Below are 23,815 nucleotides of genomic sequence, written 5' to 3'. Positions count from 1 at the left end.
GTAGCCAGGCAATGAAAGCATTTGATTTGTATTTCATTATGAAATTTGTAAAGATTCACCCCCCTAATATTAAACATTAAATCAATAGTAAAACTTACAAGCTTTTCATCAGACGATCCTTTTAAAAATCACAGGACCAATTAAAAACATTCCATATCTCTGCTGGGGACTGCGATTAGATCAACGCTATGAATTAACTCATAACTGACACGCAAAATAATCCCATTTGCTGAAGCACGCCGAGTAATAGTTGATCTTCCCTTTTACTCTATGGATTTTGACTTTTATAGGGTATTACTGTGGCAAACAACGTCCGCTCATAACTTCTGCTTTCCATAGCTGGGCGCCGCTTACGGTACGTGGACAGACTTGAACAATTTCTCAATTCTAGGGCACGCGAGGAGGTGTTTGCGAGGGGGCAGCAGGAGAGGTCTCCCCTCCCCTCCACATCTCCCGGTTCTGCCCAGCCATCCTCAATGCAACGCTCCCAGCACCTCCCATGCTCCCGTATTTAAATCCCATTTTTCCCAGCTAGATCAGAGGATGCAAAGCCAAGTGCTTGGGGGGTTTCACGGGACGGCGCAGACGGCACAGTTTGCACTGCGCTGTCTCGGTTACTCTGCCCCGACGCGGGAGCGATCCTGACCGTGCTAAATGGGCGCTCCGGCTTTGGGAAAAGGGCAGATCTGAGTTTCAGGCTCATCTGTCACTCACAGAAGGGACAAATTCATCTGGGTTCGTGCTTTTCTCAGCTATGCATACTGTGTTTTTTTTCCTTGGGTAACTTGGGTTATGGGGATTATCTGTATTACTCCTGTCGCAGATGATAACCACCATACGGATAAAGCGTAATCCACTCACGGGCTTAGAAATGGGAAAGCCTCCCAGAAGTGTGACAAATCCCCAGCAGGGCTCTGCAAACAGGGTCTGTCCTTACGGCACTGACTGAGCTAAAAGGGAGATAAAAGAACAAATGCAGCGATCAGGCTGTTCTCTGGGACGTGCAACACTCTAAACTGTTTCCCCGGCAGGCAAAACAATTACAACAATTACAAACTTTATGCAGCTCACCCTCCGTCCGCGGATGTGCCAAGGCTGTACTTTTAGCTTCAAAAGCTAAAATGAAGCTTTTAGCTTCATCTAAAGAGCGTCCCGTCAACAACACCCCTGAAGCTGCGCTCTGCCTTTAGCGACAGTGCTGCCGGTGCACTGGCCGACTTCAGGGGAAAAGGCCACTGCAGCCTGTACCACGGCATAGAGCAGTAGAAGCTGGCTTTAAATTATCACACGGGCAAGGCTACATTTATAATTAAATAAATTCCAAATAGGAAAGCTTAGCACTCGCAAAATCCTTTGTAGGTTTTCCAAGCACTTTGCACTCGCTAGCAAATTAATGCAATAACATGCAAGAAATCAGGAAGGTGTCTTGGATAATTTTCAATTAGCTGCTGCAAAACGCTTTGAAGATAAATCTCTCCAGATTTTCTGAGCTTACTTATTTGTTCCAGCTTATCTGTGCAAATACAACTGGCTGCAGCTGTCTTAGACCATCTTTAAAAACTTGCAGTGCCAATGCACAGGGCAGCTTTAACCGGGTGACTATATTCTGCCATAGTAAAGATTACCCAGACAAAAGGTTCTTTTATAGTATAATACCTAACTCCCTCCCCCTAATGCCCCTCTTGTTTTAATGTCTTTTTCCTTCCCATAAATTTGATCGACGATGGAAACGTTTCCATGCTAGCACTGCAGTGTATTCTCCAGCCGTACTTAGGGCGGCAGAGCCGGACGTGCGCGCGGCTCCCACAGTGCGGATACAACCCCCCAGGTTTCCTACCATCTTGCTCTGCACACAGCAGGGCTTTATTTTCCAGCATTTGGGTTCTTATAACCCATTTAAGGAAGTTCTATATTCAGGATAACGTTTCAGCATGAGCCACTAGTCAGCTTTTCCCAACTATTACCAGTTATTTCCCGCAGATATCGCTTCTTCTAAGGATGGGGAAGGGAATGTTTTAATCACAATTTGAAAATAAGGTGGATATCAGCGTATAGCAGACATCATCAAAGGCTGTTTCCAGTGCCAGCCCTTTCTCTTCCCCTTTGGTATCTTCTCTGTGTTGACCATGTATACTGATCTCTCAGAACAGAAATTTGGTATCCCTTTACTGATGTGTGAGAGTCAGAGCCACTGAATAACAGGAAACAAATGCATACATATAACACTGTGTTTGTTAGGTGGAACATGGCTTTACTGCAGGCCCCAAAGGAGTAGGGAAAAGAAAGCCTTTTCCCCTCTTGCACGCTTGAAGGCTTTCCCTGCCCATGGGATAGACCTTTTGTTGGTTATTTATTACAAACGGGAGCGCAATTAGACAGCTATATTAGCAACAGCACACTACGAATGTCAATATTCTTTCAAACCTTTTTATAAAGACCTTTTACCCAAGTACTACTTTTTTAAATCAGCCCCTGAAAGGGCAATCCTGCAATAGTGCCGACCCGTGAATGCTGCAGTTCAATGAAGCCAGCTGCCTGGGCTGCCTGGGATACCGGAGAGTCCTTCTGCTGGGCTAGGAGGCATCTTCAACATATGAGAAACCCAGGGAAGAGCAGCATTTGGTATGCGAGCCACTTTATTTTTTGTGAGCTGCATACAGCTTCAACAGATAATTACCAAGAGGCAATTTAGGTGGCAAAGTTACGGACATTCAAATTTCAAGACGGCTGGAAATTAAGTGGTTGATCACAGCTTAACCTGGACGTCAGATGGATGTTTTTAGCAGCAAGGATATAATTAATTTTTGGAAAAGGCTTCCAAGGATTATGGTAGCTCCATCAAGAAATCAAGACCAGGCAAGAGGCTGGTGTCCTATGTGCAAAAGCAACTGGGCGAAATCCTATTGCTCATGGTATACAGTAGCTCATGCTAGCTGGTCATCTTCCCCCTTCAAGCCATTGAGACTAAATATCAGTATTTTAAATATATGTAGCAAGCTATTCAAAGCACCTTGGGAAGGACTCCTATATATCCTCTTCCAAAGACCCAATCACTTTGTTTCCATGCAGAAGATGCAGATTCAGGCACACCCTATATGACAGAAATTATCTAAATGAGTGTAACACAGAAGACCATGAGGCACAGTTCACTGTTGCTTTTAAGGTCGGGAGCAATAAAACTGCAATACAGAGCATCATCCTGTGTTACGCAATGCAAAGATGATGGATATGTTATAAATAAAATAACATAATGCTGACATCTACCATGGTTTACTGGAACTTAATTCTTTTTCATCCTCCTGGTCTGATTGGTATGAAAGCAAAATTGAAAAGGGAAAACCCAAGGAAACGATATCATGAAACTTTGGGAAGCCATCCCACAAACAGATGGATTTGGCACTAGTAATATTAGGCCCTTCTGTTGTACATAGTGTATTAACATTATATAGAATTATTGCATCCTCTTGATAAACAGAAGGCAACAGTCATTTCTGGAGTAGTCAAGTCTCCAAAATGCTTATCACAGGCTTTTTTATTACATTGCTGCTGAATAACAGGCTTTTCATTGAGATATCTCCTTCATCTGGCTTTTTTTCCCCTCAGTGAATGATCAATTTGTGTATTACGCTAGGCTGCAATCCTCTCGCAGAGTATTGGGAATCTATTTTTGGCTTGATTGCGAGATATCAAAAGCAGAAACACGATCATGCTTGGAGCTGGAACTATTTATACATTAGCTCAGACCAGCACCCCTCTTTCCACTGTCACCCATCCAAAAAAGCCAATGAACTAGTGAAATTCAAACATTTCCGTGTGGGTTTTTTTTAATACCCCATATGCCTTTGCTACTGAGGACTGTCAATGAGGAATGGTCACAAATGGGTTTCACGTGAATCCTGACTGGCAAAGAACCACTATTTCATGGGGTCTTATCTTCTTTTTCTTTTCAAAGCATAAGCAGGGCAAATGTAGGAGATATAAAACCTTAAACCCTCAATTTCTGCTGCAGTATGGGAAGAAATCTATACAAAATCCTGGACAGTATCCATTTCTGTGGAGGGAAGGAAGATTTGGTATGGGATGTACCCTCTAGACTGTCTCTTTTACATGATGTGGGCATAGTGGGTTGGATGTCAGCATCCAAATTACTGCTTCTCTTCTTTATGAGAAGAGACTGCCTTCCTACCCTCTTCATTTTAGTGCTTTAGTAAATGGACTTTCTAGAGAAAATCATGTACCATGGGGCCACACTGCACTACCAACAGAAGATAGATTGAGTGGATGTCTTAGAGAGCCCTGAGTTAAAGACAAGTTCTCCAGTTCAACCCAAAGTTGATGGGCTGGATGTCCATCTATTCCTGTCTTACACTGGATGACACAGAGATGAAGAGAGTGCATTAGAAGAGCAGCGTGTGTCATGGAAAAAGAAATTTGCTGATTATCAGGTGTCCCTAGGAACAGTCACAGTCTCCAAGTGATTGTATGACTACATGGAGTGCGTGAGACCAGCAGGCAGAGGGTGGAAACTCTGCACGGAGAGGGGAGCGCAAGAGAGGCAATAAATAAAGGGAGGATCCGGGGCGGGGAAGCCTACTTCCCACACAGCCCCACTTTTTTCCCGATCAGCAAGTCATAGCTTCCCCAAACATCCCCCAGAGCACAACCTCACTGGTGCACACCACTTAGTTTGCATCTTGTTTAACATTCAGCGATGCTCGCCAGTCTTCTTAGGTATTAGCCTTGAGATTCCTGCCAAGCACGGGAACAGCACAGCCTCCCAGACAGCACTTAGATGAGCTCACTGCTTCAAATGGGCCGTTTTGCAAAAGACAGTAAACTCCAGCTAACCTCAGATTAGCATCCGAGAAGACACTAGAGCACATCAAATATAAAGTTAAGTAGCCCTGATTTCTGTGTCTCAGACGAATCCCTAGGACGTCATTTTGCATTAAGAGTAGGATTTTTATCTCTTAATTACCTGTTTAAAAGTTAAGTGTCTAATCTGAGTTAGTCATCTCTATTGTCTCTCTGTTGCCCGTTGCAAAGAGATCACCACCTCCAGGTTATTTACGGCTCCTAGGCTGTGAAGCTGCAATCACTACTTTTTGTGTTACTAAATCACCCACCAGTGCAGACATGATCTGGAGCAGGAATGGGCACATAATCATATTTCTGTTGGATTAGCCAAGCCCATTATACCGAGTTTATTCTGGCCTTATGTTGGCTACCACAACACAAACAATATTTGATCTAGCACAAAGCCAGATGGTGCAAAGTTAACCCTTCAGCATAAATCTGATGTTGCACAAGTGAGTTCGCACTAGGACAGTGCACTGGGTCATACAGCCATAGGACTTCTGACTTGGTGTTTGCAGTCCCTAAGTTTCCCGACATCAAGCACTCCCTATCTGCTCTCCAAAGATGAGCTAAACAAAATGAGCATATTCCATCCTCCTAAAATAAATACTGTGTCAGCTTTGGGTTAATTTGCATTTGATCTTGCAATGTCCTAGGTCTTGACACATTACGGTATCTTTCAGGATTTCCCCAGAGGGAGCATTTCCCCTCCATATTGCATAATGGAGAAGAAATGATGACCCCTTTCAAAGGAATGACTTCTCTTCCTTCTCCGACTCAAAATCCCAAACCAGTACCTAGCCACAAACTACAACTACAGCAGTTATGAGATCAGGGCCAGGAACTCAGACTCAAAGAGAAAAGGGTAAGAGCACGAGGGCAGCACACTGCCAGTGGCCAAGGCTGCTGAGCGCTGCCAGCAAGCAGAGGTAGAAGCTGTAGGGAGAACATTATGGCCCATGGACTTTAGGAGGCTCTGAGAAGCCAAGCTGTAATGATTGCTTCCTTAGAAACTGGGGACACATTTCAATAGCCAGTCCTCATGAACAGCTCTGCTGCAAGCTCCTATAATGGCTACTGCTACTGCCAATGTCCTAATGTAGAAGGCACTGAAAACCTCAAGAATGGCTATAAAGCACAGTGGGTTGCAAATGGGCACATATACCTTGGTTGTGTCATCCTCAGTTGCCCATGTCTTCTGTCTAGCTCTCTGACTGGATCTAAATAAATAAAAATCACTGCCGATCAAGAGAAGGGGTAGGACTCCACTGACGTCCTTGAGAAATGCTGGTGGAAAAATGTTTGGAGCAATGCAATTCAGCATTAAGAGGCCTCTTTAAGAAAAACAACTCCATATAAAACGGCAGTTCCATACACACACACAGATCCATATACGCACCAGCGCAGGCACAGGGAGAGGAAGGCACGTACACAGGTGCGCATGCACTCCCTCCAAGTGCAAGAACCACTCGCTTCGCAAACTGCATCTCGTGCAGGATGGCATCTTTTTTCATCCTACAAGGTTCAATCAGACCAGTAATTCATTCTTACTGCCAGGGAGCAAATTGTTGCCAAATGGTATTTCTTCCTGAGATAAAGGAATAAACACGCATATAATGTTTCCATTGTCAACCCGAAACATCTGCTGGAATTCGGAGGGGGTTGCTGTCCATGCGTGCTGTGGAAAAGCTTCTACTTTGTACCCTCCGTTTTCTCACGCATGAGAAATTGCAGCATTAGACAGCAGCTGTTGGAGGATAGATTTACTTGGAAATCTGAAAACTGCCTTCTAGGGATTCCTGCTTCCATGCAGCAATATAGTGTGTTCTTCATTTCTGATTCAGGAACTTTTTAATAATCTTTCCTAAGGAGCTGCCTGCACCTTACCACCCCTGCAAAGGTGCTGTGAGAAATGGGCACAGGGAGAAAATCTTCTTCTCTGTTATCAGCTTGAATGAGGGTAATAGAGGGCAAATTTTGATCACTTTTCCCTGAAAAATGATGGGCACGATCCTGTCATTGCTGCTTACCCTTGAGCAGTATTTGTTCACATAAGGCATTAAAGCAAGGTTCCTGAGATTTCTCACAGGCAGTAAAAGACAGTTCAAGGGAATAAAAATTGGGTGTTTTGTGATGGTAGGCAAGAAAGTCTTTTTATTGCCTCCTGAAAAAAGGATTGCTTTAAAACAGTAATATTTGAGACAGATACTCAGTGTACCACAGGTTGGGTACATACTTTTCACTCAATTTAATTTCTTGAGTATCTCAAAATATTCCTTTCAGGGTTTTCCACCAAATAAGAGAAAAATAACCAACTAAATGGATTCCTGAGGTTATAGGGAGACTCCAGGAAATATTGATACTGTTATAACCTAGACCCACATCTGGCTTGAAGAGACTAAATCCTCAGTAGGACTGAATCCACTCCAGCAATACAAAGAAGACCTTAAAGCTGCTTTGAAAACCCAGACAGGGAGGCCCTTGTTGCTGGGAATTCTTATGCCGGCACAAAGCTCCGTGTCATCTGCTCTGTCCTCAATTATGCTTAAGTGGTGCAGGATCACATCCATCACAGGCAGAAGGCACCGATCCCCAGCAATGCAATCCCTTTCCAGCTAATGTAAAGGTAGAGCAGCCTTACAGCTGCTCTAACTTGGAGCTGGGACAAGGACTGAGCTCACATTTCCTATGGGACTTTCTTAAGAAGTCTTAAATTAATCTTTGAGGCCATACAGCAATATACATTAAAAATAGGAATCTGATTTTTGTTGCAACTACGCACAAGTCAGTGGAATGTCACAAGAGAAGAAATTGGCCTAGTGTCTTCCCTGCGCTAGGAATTTCAAAGGCTGCCAGTAACGCTTGCCACTTTGCTGAATGGTGAACAAGAAGAATAAGAATAAACAGAATGTTTCACGCCGTTAACATGCTCCCCTAGCTCATAAACTCATTTACAGTCTAGAAGTGGGATGACATTATTTTTGACACCTGCAATATAGTAAACCAGGGTAAAAGATTTAGGGGTACTTCTGCCTGAACAGTGATTTAAGGCTGGAATAAAGTGATGCCATTAATATTAAACACTTCCTCATCTCTTGCTCTACGCTGTGCTAACCAGAGGTCTGATACAAAATCTATTAAAGTTAGTGGCCCTCTCTAGGTACCAGTCTACAAATTCCTTAACCCAACAATCGAAGTAAGATGGATCTTTTTGTGGGGGATTCATAAACCAGATGAAGCCCTTGACCTTGCTCAGGACTTTTTTTTGCATAAAGTGTTTGCAGAATCTCTTTGTTCTGAAATTGCCAAGTTCAGCACCACTCAGAAGCTTAAGTTTGCCAGGAGGGTACAAAACTAATGATGTCATGGGAAAGTCTTTGCAAAAAAAAAGTTTTGAAAATAAGAAGGAAAACGGTTACAAGATAGAAGCAGTTCTTATGTGCAGAGAGCCCACAGCTAGGGAGGACTGCGATAGCTCAGGAGCCTACTGATAAGCAGCACTTATCAGCTGAGCATGGTGCTGCACAAAGGCAACTGTATCACTTCTGGAAGCCCAGCAGGAAAATCCCCTGTGTCCTACAGACACCATGTTGCAGTTCAAGGCAGCGCTGTTCCCAAATTTTGCTCTTCTGTGCACAAAGACCAACCCTCCATAGGCCCACAATAACATGTTTTTTAAATGTACTAGGAAAGCCCAACACATTTCAGAGCACCGAAATCAAAATCAGAACTCCAATGAATTGCACAGCAGCCAGCACTAAAAAAACCTTACGTGTGGTTAACAATTCCTTAATGTTTAACACAGCTACCTCATTTTATTCAACCTAAAATTAGAAGGGGGAACCTTTCTCCTGAAATCAAACCTCAGCATTTCACTGATCCAACAGACCAGCAACAAGCTGTCAGCTCTGCTAAACAGCTGTATTTGCAAATCGTTTCCACTATTCATGATTGCGTTAATGGGATTCTGCAAGAACGAAAGTCCCAAGCTCTGAATAATCAACTTACAGGCTGAGGTTCAAGGAACAACGTGAAGAAGACAAGAAACCCACATGGTAAAGCAGAATTTTCAGCACCCAGGCACACAAGAGCCTTCATCTAAGGGAAGACCACCACGTTCTCGGGAGAGGCAGGTGTTGCTGCACTTGGTGCACTCAAACAAAATGAAGGAAAGCGAACCAAGAGCTCAGGGCTGCTCTTTGGGATGGGATGAGCAAAACGATAGGTGTAAAGCATGCAATGATTCACTTACTGCGTTACTGCAGGTGTAAAGGCCTTAATCAGAGACCAGGACCACAGTGTGCTCAATGCAGCAGAGACAGACAAGAAGAACATTAAGGCTGCTTCAAGGAGTTTGCAGTCGGAAATCATGAGGTACTGAGCAGTTGGATGCTGATCTCTTTAAGCCAGCGGATATTTCTTTTGTTAGCGGCTGATCCCCACTTCCCTCTTGCCTGTAAATCTCCGTAGTCTCTGTAAAGATTTCATTAAGTACTTGCTCAGGTAGTTTCTAGCTTTGGTAGTCAAGAACCAAATTCCAAAGCCAGTTGCTGCTATCTGTGCTATCCTCGATCCCAGAGTTGCACTTAGGTTCTTTGCCACTGTCACTTTGTGGGCTGCATCCACGCGCGGGATGAATTAGAGCAACATGAGCAGATGGTCTGCTTTACACAGCTGAGGGGCTTTTGGCAAAGCTTTCATGCCTCAGCACCCTCCTTGCAAGCCCAGCGCCAGTGCCCGTTTCGGCCGAGCGGCAGCATGGCAAGGCAGGTGGCTGCGGTCTGACTCTCGCCACCCGACCTGAGCGCAGAGGTCTGCCTAGCTTCAGTTTTCTCTCATTTCTGGTAGCCTGCAGGCTGGACCTCTTTGCATATAAATAGCTTCACATTTTTTTTCTTTTCATTATTTGACTAATCTTCTCTCCCTGCCCTGTTTCATCCTTTTTTTCACATTTGCAACAACGCAAGTTATGTATCTCTAAAGATCTTCTTTGTGTTCATTCCTCCTCAAATGCTGTTTGAACATGTGCTTTTATAGTCAAGTGACACTACAGAAACTAGGAGCCAAGAAATGAAAATGGAGGTGCCAGACTGGGATAACTTCACATTTGTAGTGTGTTGCCTGGTAAAAACCAAACAGCCTATAAAATGGTAACAATATTAAACCAGCAAGCTCATGTCCACAGAGCCTTCTGAGGTCTTGAACCTGAAATCACACTTTTTTTTGTGTGTGTGATTAACATCATCAGAAGAAATAGGTTAGCAAGAATACTACAGGTCAGGTGATGGACACGCTCTGATTTCGGCTCACCGCACTGTTCGCGACTCCCTTCTCTAAGTTCAGTTACTGTTTGCTTGAAACAAGGAACGGATTATTCATGCCCTTTTCATTCACTGTAAGGATGACTTACCATGCCTACTTACTAGCTTTTCTCACCTTCTACCCCTGCCCCACGTCTTTTAGAACTCCACAGAGAAAGGCACGTTTTTTATAACGGAAAAAAAAACCCACCCAGAAACCAGTTGTGATAAAATTGGATTACAAGGCGGTAGAAACACAGTTTCAAAACCATCACCCGAGATCTCTCGGGAAGGGAAAATCCCAATAAGTTCGATTATTCTTGCGGATTTTTTTTTTCTTTTAAGCAATAAGGAGCGCTTTGGGGGCAGCGGGCACCGGGCTCGCGGCTGTGAGCAGCCCCGCTGCCCCCCGCAGCCCGCGGGGGCTCCGCACGGGGCCGCACCGGCGGGGCGGGCAGCGCCGGGCCGGGGCTCAGCCCCGACGGCTCCCCCAGCCCCACATCGCGGGACGGGACGGGACGGGACGGGATGGGGGGGGTCCTAGTTTTCCTTACCCAACGGGGCGGCCGGCGGGACTCCCCCCCCCCGCGCCCATCCCCGCCGCCTCGGGGCGCGCCGCTGCCGCAGACACGTGCGGGGCGAACGGAGCGGGCAGAGCCCGGCTCGGCCCGGCGGGGAGGACTCGCCGTGGGGCGGAGGGGGGTCTCCCCTTGGGGCGGGGGGTCTCCCCGTGGGGCGGCGGCCGGGGGATCTCTCTCCGTGGGCTCCCGCCGCTGCCCGGCGCGCCGCAGGGACCGGCCCGCGATGTGCCGCGATGCCGGCATCGGTGTCCGCCCCGCCGCCCCGCCACCCCTCCCTCCATCCCTCCATCCCTCCATCCCTCCATCCCCCGCCGCGGTACCTGCCGCCGGGCGCCGCCGCCGCCGCCGCTGCCCTCTCGCCGCCGCCCCCGCGCTCCCTCCCCAGGCCTCCGCCGCGAGGGCGGGACCGGCGCCCTGACGGACGCGCGCCGCGCCCAATCGGCGGCGGCCCCGCCGTGGCCTTACGGCGGGCGCACCAATGGCGGGGAAACGAAAGTGAAGGGTAACAAAGGCAGCGCGGGGAGAGGGTCGGGGAGAGGGTCGGGAGAGGGCGAGAGGGCGGCGGGCAGGGAGAGGGGCCGAGGAGAAGGAGCCGGCGGCGGGGGGGCGGGGGGCGGGGGAGAGGCCCGGCGGCGGCGGAGGGGCAGGACGGGGAAGATGGGGAAGCGGGATGGGGAAGCGAGAGGGCAGGTGGCGGAGCAGGTGCCTCCCGGGACAGACGCCCCATTTCCTGCGGCGACGCAGACGCGCCCCGGCCCGCAGCTCCGCGCAGCCGAGGTGGCTCTCTCGGGGGACGCGGGTGCCCCTTCGGGCCCGGGGGCTGAGCCCTCCGGCGCCTCGGGATGTCCAGGGAAAAGCCACGTGCTTGGAAACGCGTTTCGGGCTCCGTTGGTCCGCGAGGCTGGGGGGGAAGAGGCCTGCGAGGACGCACCTGTGGCTGCGGCAACGGAGCGACGGCGGGAGTTTGGTCTTTACCTCCAGCTATCCCAAGGGACCGAGCTCCTCTAAAAAGGGGAAAAAGCAAAAGAACAGATGCACGGGTGTCATTGCATCTGGGGCACAAACACGGCTATCGCAACGTTATCTTTATTGGTGCAATACAGTGCCAAATGCTATCCGGGTCGGATCTGCGGAGTTAATGATTGCAGGTGAAATACCATGCAGCCATTGAATCGGGCACCAGCGGGCCAGAGCCAAAGGAGCTGGGCTAAAGCGCTGCGTGCGCCTGCTGAACCGAGGGTTGCGTTGATTTGCACAAGTGCATCTGTTTGCACGTTTTTCTCTTCTGTTTGCTGACCTGCCTCCGCAGTGGTGGACTTTATAGGCACGGGGGGACAGGCAATGGTTACGCAGGTGACCCTCCGGAGCCAGCAGCTGCCCCTGGGCACTCCATGCCCTCCAGGGTTTTAATCAGCTGAGCAGGAGCAATTGCAGCAGAGGTGATACATGTGTGCGTGAGAGGCTTTAACCAAGCAGACTGTGCATGCCTACCAGTGCAGCTTTTGCAGCCTGCTTTGCATCTATTATAAGGGCTAATTCACATCACTTGGGAATTTGGCCTGTTTCTGCATGTTAAAAGATAAATAATTCAGGCACTGCATGTTTAGGTCTTTAAAGTGCAAGTCAGTTCTCTATTACTGAGGTTGGGAGTGTGCGGGACAACCTGGCCAATGGAAAAGCCCAGTTAGTGCTCCAGAGGGTGGCGAGGAAGACAAGGCGACAGCATCCCCAGAGGTCTGACATACCGCCAGCAGCCACAAGCCCGGCGGCACCTATCTCAGCATCGCGCAGAGCCAGCCGGCTGCCCGCGCACTCCCATGTTCCCACGCCGCCGCACTCGCGCTGCGCAGGGCTGGCTCGAGTACTCGCATCCCCAGCATGGTCATTCACCCCAGGGTAACTAAAAGCCATCGCAGAAGCAAAAGCCGACCTTGGAGCTCACCGAGGCGTTCCCTGCCACTGCGGGAACGTACCGTTTCCTGTTGCTGCTGGCTATCGTCCTCTGCAGCGATGGCTCATGGGTGGAGATGGAAGGCGCTGCCTTTCTGTCCTTTCCTTCTTGCTGTGCTGGACAGAGTTAAGGGTGGATGAGCTTCTTCCAGATTTTGCTTTCACTTAATAGGCTAAATTAGGAGTGGCTGAATAAGCTTCTTAGGCAAAAATTAAATGTGAGAAACACTGCTGTTTATGATGTGCTGTGGTCAGGAAAAACAGAAATTGTTTGGCTCCATGGATTAATGTGGGTATTGGTTTATTATATATGAATAATTTCCTGAGCTACTCACTGAACTCGGGGCATTGTTTTGGCTGGGTGCTGTACAATCACTGATGAGTAAGCCCCTGTTTCAAATAGTTTATATTTTAAATAAACAGGGTGGAAAGGACAGCAGATGTACAAAGGTAAAGTGATACGTCAAAGGCATCAGAGCTGGGAAAAACTTATGTTTCCTGTTTAATCAAGGCCACGCAAGCTGCATTCGGGACCCTCTGGCTCCAGCTTCATGGTGATGCCCGCCTGCTCCTCAACCCCCTTCCAGGCAGGGCTATGTGGAGCAACTCACTTCTCCACATGCATTTCAGTCTGTCCTGCCTTTGGTGAGACTGTCCTCAGAGGTTCAGACCACTTCTTTTATTTCATTTTGGTGACTTTTCTTACAGCATCCCAAAATATGTTATCTCTTGGGTGATGGAAATGAAAAGATATGGAGCTTGTCCCATAGATCTGCATGAGATAATGGTAACCATGATAACATGTCCAAGGAAGAAGGCATGGCAAGGAAGGACAGAGGTGACTGAAGAAATCTGTCTTCTGCAAAAGTGTTTAAAAGATGCCAGGCAGTGGCATGGCAAGTCAGTCTTGCCATCTCTGCTGATTCATTTCTAAATCTCAGGGTGTCTACTCCAGGAGTAAGTTTCATTTATGCTCCATTTAAAAGACCCCAGATATCAGTCTATCTATGGAAATACGCACCTTGACGTTGGCAGTGGCTGAGCCCTCATCCAGAGCCCAGACAAATCTGTATCCACCCAGAAGGACTGGACTCATCCCCAAAGATCTTAGTAGCAGTCTTGCGAAGGGATAAGAGAAGGCCACAGTTCATTTGCTAAAGCTGTAGAAACACATGAAATGCATGTGAGGCAATGAAGGCTTGTTGGGGGCATTAGCTGGAGAGCAGAGCCTGGAGCTTTCTCTTCTCGAGAAAGAATTAGCAAGGTTGGGCACAGCCTGCAATGAGCACGGAAAGAGACCTGCCTCGAGGATGTCCCTCACTCAGGGAGGACGGGCAGGGTGGTAGTGATGGCCAGTAACTGAGACAAGGGTGGCGGGAGCGTGGGGCTTTGCATGAACCCAGGTCTTGCCTTGTGGGATCTGCAAATTGGTCTTCTTGCACCTCAGTTTACGTCAGGCTCATTTTCTCTCCTCAGCAATACAAACCTGTGAAGGGGAAGAACAAAATGTAAGTGAATGTAAAGGTGCATTGAAGAAAACGTTTGAAAAGTATTCGCCAAGTCGTGGTCATTGTCTTGGTGAGAGCCACATACGCCACCTCCGGAGGGAAAGCCGTCCTCGCAGCCATGGCAGTGACAAGGAATAAGGAGACACAACCCTCTCTCCCTGCAGGGTCTGGGCCGTCTGTGGGCAGTGGTGAGTCACACTGGTCTTTGACAGGATCTAGCCTAAATCTTCCTTACCTCTGTTAATCTCCCATCTGGGGACTATCTCCTTTCGCTCCATCCCTTGTCAAGTTTAGCCAAATTGGATGATTTAGCTTTGCTGGTAGCTGGCACTACCAGCAGCTGTTCTTTAGGAATGTAAGGGAACAAGATTTTTGCTTGGTTGAGGCTTGTTTGTTGGCACAAAGGTTGTTTCGGAAAGGATGGGGCCATCTATGCCCCAGTCCATCATTAGAGCTGAGAATTACCATGGCAATGACAGTAACAATGACGAGACTGGTAATCATATTAGTATTATTATTACTAACATTATAATCATTATATCATCACTACTACCTACTCTCGTAGGGTTTGATAGACTCAGATCTTTTTAACTTGACTGAAACTCTGGTTTTACAGGGCATGTTAACACTTGCAAATATACCTGCAATGATTTTCTGTGTGAACTGTCTGGTCTTTAGTATTTCAAACCAAGAGGGATTTATGATGCATTGCACCTCTTTCAGAAGCTTTGGGAATGTTCAGATGCATACTTCTGGGCTGTTGTTTTTATCAATCTACATTAAAATGCCTGTTTTAATGAATGCAAGTTTTGTGCCACAAAAGGGAAGTCAGTTGGCTGGAGGCTTTCTGAAAGCTGGAGTTGCTCCATCAACAGCAATTGTTGAAAGATGTTTCTTCAAGTTCAGTCCTGTAAGACAAGTGGGGCTTCAGATGATCATGATAATCCTTGGGGTAAATCTGTACAGGCATAAACCTTATTAACTCCAATCAAGTAAAACTACACTCATTTTTCATAGATGCACAAAGCTGACTAAGAAGGAAGTGGAATTGTTGTACATTCATCATGTAAAGTCCAATTCTTGAAACATTTACATTTTTAATATAGTTAGGTGTGCATGTGTTGACAAGATTGGGTTAACGTATTCATAAACAATTTATTTAAAGACCCATATGGTCTAACACAGATAGATTTCTGGTGCCAGAAGTATCATTTCCTGATATTGCTGTTAAAAATACTTGCATGATTCAAATCTCCTGTTGCAGAACAAGCAACAAATCTCCTGGAAGGAAATACAGGACTGGATTTTTTTTCCTAAAGTAAGGTGTTTTTTAGAGTTTTCTTCTACCTCTAATTTGAGTCAGAAACTCATTCACAGGAAAAATGTAATGAATAGCTAATAAGGATCATTTCAAAAGCACTGGCCACTGTTGGCTTGCAGTGGGAACTGCACTTATGAAAATCCCACCTGGAATTTTTGCCAGACTTTTATCCTACATCTGTAAGACCCCATTGGTTTTGAGACCTAGAGCATTACGATCCATTCTGTTCAGCTTTGTGAACCATATTTATCACTATGAGAACAAGGGACCGCTTAAATGAGAGGAACAGGTAGAAGGTTTAGAGGAAACTCTTCTGCAGCTCGGGATTAAATAGCAGCAGTTGTTGCCAGAGGGCATTGCGGAGCCTGAAAGTATAACTATGTTCAAAGAGGGATTAGTCAAATTCATGGATGACACAAGGTCTGGCGGCTTTTCACCCAATAAACCTCAACGCAAACCTCTAGCTCAGGAAGTCCCTGAGCCGTGGCTTGCCAGAAACCAGGAGAGTGCGGGGAGAAGCGGAGGATCGCTTACGGCATGCCCTGTTCTCCTCCTTTTTATAAAACAGCCCCTGTTGCTGGCCACAGGAGACCGAGCAAATAGTCTGAGCCTGAAGGGCAGTTCCTGTGCACTCCTGCCAAATATATCATATAGCTCTAACCCCGCTGGGTCTGTACTATCAGGAAATATTGGTGCCTTTTCGAACAAGAGTCAGGATTGTCCAAAATGCCCGGTGACTCTTGGTCTCTTGATTTGCAGGTGCCCAGCATGAGATACCCTTGACGGCCAGACGCTGCCTGCCTGCCTCAGCCTGAAGGTCTGTGCAAGATGCGTGAACGTGGATGGTGACCAAACATAAGGTCTCCCAGTTTTCGTAACACATTATTATAGATTCCCCTGTGCCAGTCCATAGGACTTTCTTATTTCTTATTGTATTTAGCATATTTGCGTTGGCTAGATACTACTTGAGTTCAAAACAGATACTGTTGGAAACCTTGGCCAAAGCATAGAGGACAGCCTGGCCTGGGAGAGCCATCGTGCCCTTGCCACCCAGCTGTGCCTCTCGGGAGCTCTGCTGCTCAGCACGCCAAGCATGATATGTTAATACCTACTAAAAGAGCTGAGGAAGAGCTGCAGCTTCTCTTTTAGCTTTTTTCTGAAAGATTTCTGAAGGGTTTGAGCTCTTTTTTGTCAGGTATTTTCCATTAGGTGATGTGCAGGCAGACACAGGTGTTGTTTTTTTTTTCCTAAGATGGAGAGAAATTGAAGTGATTTCTGGCACTCCAGCTGAGTTTTATTTGAATGAAATATGACATTACACTGGAAAGAATCATAGAAAAGTCCAAAGAATACATCATCCAAAGACAAAAAAAAGTTGAATCTCAGTGCACAAACTATAGATATGTTCCTACAGGGTCTGAAAAGCACAGGACATCTGGCAACTCTGAGTTCGTATCAAGGACATTTCAGGCTTAGGAATTAAGAGCGAAATTTTGACTGTGATGATGGTAAGCACAATATTTTTGTAACTGTTGTTTTTCAGCAGAAAGCAGCCCAAATTGGCAAAGCGACACCATGGGAATGTATGTTCTGGATACAGGAGAGGCAGTGCTGTTAACATAAATACCCCGGTTGCGCTCCAGTCGCGCTCGTCCTGATTCACTCAGGCCAGTAGCTCCTTGAGGCAATGAGTGTCTCCTGTTATTATGCTGATGTATGGCACCTTGCACGGGAGCTCCTGAGCTGGAAATGTGGGTCCTACAGAAATGCAAATAGTAATTAACAATAACAATAATTATAATCATTATGTGGGTTGTGCCCAGCTCCAAAATTGAAATTCTTTTAGCATAATTAACCTGCTAAAGTTTTATTTAGAAGGGAATATAAATCATGGTCTGTCTCCTCAGATGAAAACTAAAATGCAGCGCACTCTGCATCTTACCTTTACAACTATTTCCTGCGCCCGAAGCTCTGCTCAAGGACAAGGAACAAAAACCTTGGAGAGTTGCTGATGTGGATGCAGCCTCAGTAATCCTCCAACTTGGGGAGGGAGCAAAGGGAGAGAGAGATTTACCCCAGTCCCACTTTTCCTCTGCTTGATTCATTGGGGAAAAAGCTATGAATAACAAATCAGAGAAAAACATGTAAAACAAAAGTGAATGTTTCATGATCACGTGACAGCTCAGAATTCATCAGTCCATTGTACCAAGTGGAAGGGCAAACAGGACCACGGGGAAAATAGGTTTTACTGATGTCTTTGCTTCTTAGTCCCTTGCTATGCTTTTCGCAGGGTGTCTGCTTGGAATATTTACCATTCATTTAGCAATAGCACAAATGCCACAGTGCCAAGGAACAGCCTGCTGAGTGCGCTGAGCCCTCACAGGGCACAAGTGAGGCTGGAGCATCTCAAATCCCAGCAATACTTCTGATTCTAGGGAAGTGGTGCAGAACATAGACACAAAGGTCTGGGTTTTGGCTTGAGCTGAGTTGCCATGGTCAATGCAACAGGTTTGTACAGCAAAGGAGGATAATATTCAACATAGCAACACCCTTCCTCTTTCCCCATGTTTTTAAAGGAGATTAATATCATTTAATATAGTCAGTAGTCATTTAACACTGCTCCTCTCTTGCTAGGGGACTAGAGAAAGAGGTTATTTGCAGTCATCACAGGTTTTACTTTTTTTTTAAATAAAGTATGAGGAAAAGAAACATTATAACTGAGGCATGAACTTTTAATGACTTTGTTTCATAATCTTTTTGAAGAAAAATTCCTGCTGAGCTCACCAAGTCTTTCAACTTTTCTTGGTGTTGGCTTAAAATGTTGGCACTGAGTGCTGCTCTGAATTTCATTTACTGTGCTATTTGTTGTGCCCAGTCCCCCCATCCTACAGACTTTGGTAAATTTTACCATTGCAGTATAATGAAGAACAGAGACTTACTAACAGTAATATCATCTGGCCATATGATATGGGAAATAGTCATGAGCATCATGTGTATGTGAGAAGTAAATTTGAACATGATATGTAGTGTGTTTAGTTAGCTGTATTGAAAAGATTTCTGGATAGCTATTGATTTTTTCCAGTCATGTAATTAGTTCAGCGATTACAAGGATAGAAAATTGTTGCAATTTGGTTCATTGCACCAAAACTATGGTATCACTGCAAAGCATATCAGCCTGTTGACTCCAGAAGAAGACTTTGAACTTTAGCAAAATATTGCCACTGTAAATATGGAGAAGAGAGTGACGTGGCTCATTATTTTGCTCTCTCAGATAAGGCCTAGATCCTGCCAGATCTGTGTGATTTCAAAAATCCATTCCCATAGTTCCTCTTTACAGGATCAAGGTCTAAAGAAGAGATCGGATTCTGTGTGATCAGGAGCCTGCGAGGCAGATTGCGTCGTGCCAGGAACTGCCAGTGCGGGCCAGGAGCAGAGCCAGCGTGGCCACGAGCAGCCTTGCAGGTCCCTCCGTCCGGGGGATGCACCGCTGCGCTGGGCCACATGGTCGCCGGGTCATAGCTTTCACGTAATCCGTGCTATGTGCTTATCGCCGTGCAGATGTATCTTGCCCTGCTGAAGACCTGGGTCACAGCCCCGTAGAGCGTGTCCCAGGCTCCTGAGCCCCTTTCCTGAACGCTGTCCCCGGCAGACGACGGGTGCCGTGAGCCGGCTACAAGAGGCTCGGGCTGTGACGGACGGCCACGCAATGACATTTCAAAGTGAGACTGCATTTGGCCTGGCTGCTGCTCTGTTCCGGTCTCCCCATTGATGCTTTATAACTTTAGACTTTAGACACTCTATATTGCTGCTGGAGTTGCTTAGTGCTGCAGTAAGTACTGTGCAGGCACACGCGTTGCATCGGACCCTGCCCTGTCTACTCATAACCCCGTCCACGGCAGCAGGGCTCACATTTCACAGGTACCCGAGCACCATAGAAAAAAATCCCGTTGATTGCAGCTCGGGCCGTGCTCGAACGCGTTTCCTCTTCCCCCGCCGCCATCCCCACCCCTGCAGCAGCAGGAGCGCAAGGCTCGGACCCACGTACCGGGAACATTTACAGGATATGGACAGGAGCAGCTTTAACTTGGCAACTGCCTTGTATTTCTTGTCTGAAGTGATTCTTGGACATCTCCTGTTTCCTTGTTATAATTAAAGAGAAACTTAATCTGTTCAACACCTCTTTGCTGAAGTAGGCCTGATTTTTGCATTTGACATGCAGAAATCCATTAGCCAGCAACAAGCAGCATCGCCGGTGATCGGCGGAGGCCAGACGTCTGTCTTTGAAGTATCCTCTTTTGTCAAGTCCTGTGTCATCGCAACAGCGCATCAGACAATCGATCTCTTTGTAGCACCTCTCCCATTTAATGCTTCTCTTTTTTTCCCCTCTCTCTTTCAGGATGGTAAGAGGGAGATAATAAGAGAGGAAAGGGATAAAGAGATTGGGAGCATAGAAAACCAGGTCAGAGTTACAGCAACAATCCTGTGTACCTCAGCATTTTTCCCCCACCTTTTCACCCAACTTTTAATGTATGAGGAATACAGATGAGCCATAGGCAGTTTGCTGAGGGCAGTAACTTCTCTGACCAGTATATATGGCCAAAAGTGGATGTGTGAATAAGCCCTCAATTAGAGAAACCCTAAGGCTGCTCTAACCTTCTCCCACAGACCCTGCATATCCCCGAGTCTGCAGAAGGACAGAGCTTTGTGCGTCAACTCAGCCCCATCTCCAGCTGCAGCAAGGTGATGCCCCCACGTCTCTAGAGGCTGTGGTGTTTACTGCGGTTACCCAAGGCTGTCCCCACGAGTTATAAGTTGCATTTGCACACGTGAACGTGCTCTGGACCTGCTAGGTCAGGAATTTTTCTGTTGCTTCCAGGCAACATTTTTTCATCTGTAGTTACCAGCTGAAGAAAGATGACTCCTCCCTGCTTCAGGAGGGGGTTTTAGATCCTCCCCTGTGAAGCGCACGAATGGGGCTCTGCTGAATGTTGAGTGACTCAAACGAGGTGACCTCACTGTCACACTGTGGGTGGCTGTTAGTTTTGGAAATTATGAGTAACTATGTCCAGAAAAAAAAAAGAAACTTCCTCTTCCAAAGAGGCTATTATTTCTCTCTAAAAGGATAATGGCAGATGTTTTCCGTGGAAGCATGGACAGGAAGCCCAACAGGAACAGTGAGGGCACTGCAGTTAGGAGGTAATTGTTATTATTTTCATTTCAGGGCCCAACTGTGCCAGATGCAAAACAAATTGATTGAGCTGCTTCTCTGAAAAGCTTGCAAATTAAGGAGGTAATGCAGACAGCAACCCCCCCCCCCCCAACCGAAAAGATAATTTCCCGGTTACAGGGATTACATATTTTGCCATAGTCATACAGGCAGTCAGCCAATTTGGCTATTACAAGATTTCTTCCAGAAAAAGGGAAGGAAAGAGATGTTCATTCTCAAAAACCCCAAGCCTTATAACACCAGAAAAAGGCAAACTGGGCAATCTTTGGTTTGGCTGAAAAAGTGCTTCCACAACCATATAATTTCCAAACACCCCCAACCCTGCCAAAAGCTCAGGACACATATCTCAGGAGACAGGAAGTGCTGCAGTGAAAGTAAATTTAGCAAGCGCTGATGTATCCTCATCATCCCCCTTCCCTCCCCCCGTGGGCAACGTCCGAGGCAGGAGGCAGCAGATGGCAGTGGCAAGTGGTCATCCAAACTCTCCCCCAGCACGTGCAATCTTTGCACCAGCATGCTTAATCTTTGCAGAAGGACAGTACAGCTGAGAGTATCATTGCGTAATGATACTTTCAGCTGTACTTTCCTCCCTTTAGGGAAAAGGTGTTGAGGAGAGGGAAGAGAGACTGCTGCTTTATTCTTTTATCTCCCAGAGGCACTATTGGGGCCACCTGGCTTCCTGGGGATGAGAATTTGGGGTGTGGATCAAAGGAATCAACTTGATGTGCTTTTCCTGCTTCTCTCTGCTCTAGGACAGGTAGATATGCATAAAGGAAGTATTTCACCCCAAGAATACATCTAATCTCTGTGTCACTGATGTCATCCTTGCATGACCTTGGTACTTTGCAGAAAGGCTACCACTGGGGTAAGAAAGGGGAACACTGGTCTTGAGGGAAAGGACCATACAGGTTCAAATTCAGTCAGACCACAAGGTGCAGAGAATTGGAGGCAATACCCCCAAAAATCACACTGCAGAGCTCACAGCAGAACCCAGGACTTCTTAATCCAGCCCCCACACCTTGAGGCAGGGATAGAAACCTGGCTGAACTAACACTAAGTGGGAGTGTTGAGCCAAGCGGCCACGCTGGCAGGGCTATGGAGAGCGGGGCGAGGGGAGCAAAGCGGTGAAGGGCGGTCTGGGACGGTGTCTTCCTCCCACGCTGGAGAGGAAGAAATGCGTGTGCCCTCACGTCAGCTCATCCGCCCCTTCGGGCCCCTGCTGCCGGGCAGGACGGGCACGCTGTCTGCAACGGGCTCTGCCAGTTTACGCCTTCCCAAGTTACCTGGCTTCAGGCCGAAACCCACGTGAAAAACAGGACACCCACTCAACTTGGATGCACATCTCAATTTTCATCTCTCTTTGATTTCCTATTGGGATAAAGATGGAAGCAGCTGAATTGTACTGGTCTCACTCTCCCATCTAGTGGTAAAACAAGGAAAAGTGGTCCAGATAGAAAGAAATAATTTAAGTTTTCTGTGGCTTTTGGGTGGGGTACATGGTACTATCCCTGTGGAGCTCTGGGGTTCTGAATTCAGCACTCTGGGGAAGAGGAAGGTCACAAAGCCAGCTCAGAAGAAGACACAGCAAAGTGCAAAGACTGTTCTGAACTGTTCCTCTACGAGGAAGGGGCTACCAGGATGTTGCTGAACAGCGTGAGAACTGAATCTTCCCACAAATAACCTGTCACCTCCAAATAACCCTCTCTGCTCTCGAGCCCCGTTTATTCAGCGAGCCAACACAGCTTTGCACACACACGGTTGTCCCTCACAGTTGCCTCCCCATCCGCATCACTGCTTTTTGCTCGAGTCGCAAGCTCCTCAGCAGCTCAGCCCGTCGAGCATCACCCAGGCCCCTGGGACCGCAGGAACCACCGGCCATTGCCGAATCTCACCCACGCTGCTACGCGGCGCGGTGTTTCCCGGAAAGATCTCCGCAGGCTCCCCCGAAATAGCGGCGGGTGGTATAAGCAGCAAAGGCTGAGTATAAAGAAAAGATTAGGTAACCACAGGCTCAGGAAATGAATTCGCAGAAACATGAGGCGTCAGCCCTTGTACTGCATGCGCTGTGCCTGTATCCGCCCCACGGCGGTCCCCTGCACCCGTCCTCTCGCCGTCATCACCGGGGCGCCAAGCGTTTCAGCAATGTATCAGCCTTTGAGACCCCTCTGCTCGTAGCAGAGGACAAGAGATGCTGAAGCAGGGCAGTCCAGATCAGCAATGGGTTACGTAGACCTGTAAGGCTGCGTTTAATTTTGTCCTGATCCACAGAGCTGGAAGGGAAGAATTCCACCTGTCCCACAAAACTTTAAGATTGTTAAACTGATTCAGTCCCAAAAAATCTAATTTAAGATACTGTGTTTTCCGCTCTAGTATCCAGAAAATTATTCCAGCCTAGACCTGAAGGCTTGACTAGAACCAATACATTCATACAAAAGATTTATGTACTCATCTAAGATCGAAGAATCATGACACTTCCAGGAAGAATAGCTGATGTTTAATTTTCAGCAAATAAAGTTAAAGAATAAGAAAAAAAATTCTTGTAAATCATCTTTTTTTTTTTTTTTTTTTTTTTAAACCAAAGCCCAGAGATGCAAGTGCTTGGCCATTTATTGCTGTTCATACAAAAATTCTTTCCTGGAGCAGCACGCTGCTTAATATTACTTTATCTAGGATGTCACCTGAATAGTTTGCAGCATGAATAGACTTAGTTGGAAAAAGATTACTCAGAAGAGCAAGTTACTCACTCACACACTGTCAGATTGAAGAAGAGAGGAAAAAAAAAGGCACTGTGCACATTTGGAAGGGCAGGAATTGGTCAGGCAAAATGGAGATCTTCCACAGAAGAAATAAAAGGATCTGCTGTGATCAGCAGCTTGCCCAGGCGGTTTCTCAGAAGGTGACAATATATTGCTGGAGGTGGGAAGCAGGTTTGATTCTAAAGTCAGCAGGATCCGGCGGCTGGGCCAGGCCACTGCTGGAGAGGCCAGTTCCTGCTGCCTCACTGGGAGGACGCTCCTGGCCTGAAAGGCAGAGGAGGGCGACTTCCCACCTCTTCCAAGAGCTTCGAGCCC

General features: G+C 46.9%; 1 protein-coding gene and 1 long non-coding RNA gene across 2 annotated transcripts in view; one reads left to right on the top strand and one right to left on the bottom strand.

Annotated features, from left to right (window-relative positions):
- SLCO4A1 (solute carrier organic anion transporter family member 4A1) overlaps positions 1-9,143 on the bottom strand; it is a 28,583-nt gene extending 19,440 nt beyond the window's left edge. The window contains exon 1 of the mRNA XM_067307844.1: positions 9,110-9,143. The gene's annotated coding sequence lies outside the window, so the exon portion shown is untranslated. The remainder of the gene's footprint in view (positions 1-9,109) is intronic.
- Positions 9,144-11,211: 2,068 nt separating this feature from the next.
- LOC106498634 (uncharacterized) lies at positions 11,212-16,359 on the top strand. Its single transcript, XR_010886005.1, has 3 exons — positions 11,212-11,240; positions 14,165-14,384; positions 16,277-16,359. It is a non-coding gene; the product is annotated as an uncharacterized lncRNA (long non-coding RNA).
- The last annotated feature ends 7,456 nt before the right edge of the window (positions 16,360-23,815 follow it).

Source organism: Apteryx mantelli, chromosome 18 (genome assembly GCF_036417845.1).
Source record: "Apteryx mantelli isolate bAptMan1 chromosome 18, bAptMan1.hap1, whole genome shotgun sequence".
Taxonomy (NCBI): Eukaryota; Metazoa; Chordata; class Aves; order Apterygiformes; family Apterygidae; genus Apteryx; species Apteryx mantelli.
Note: the sequence above shows the minus strand (reverse complement) of the source record. Positions and strands in the feature narration are given on the sequence as shown.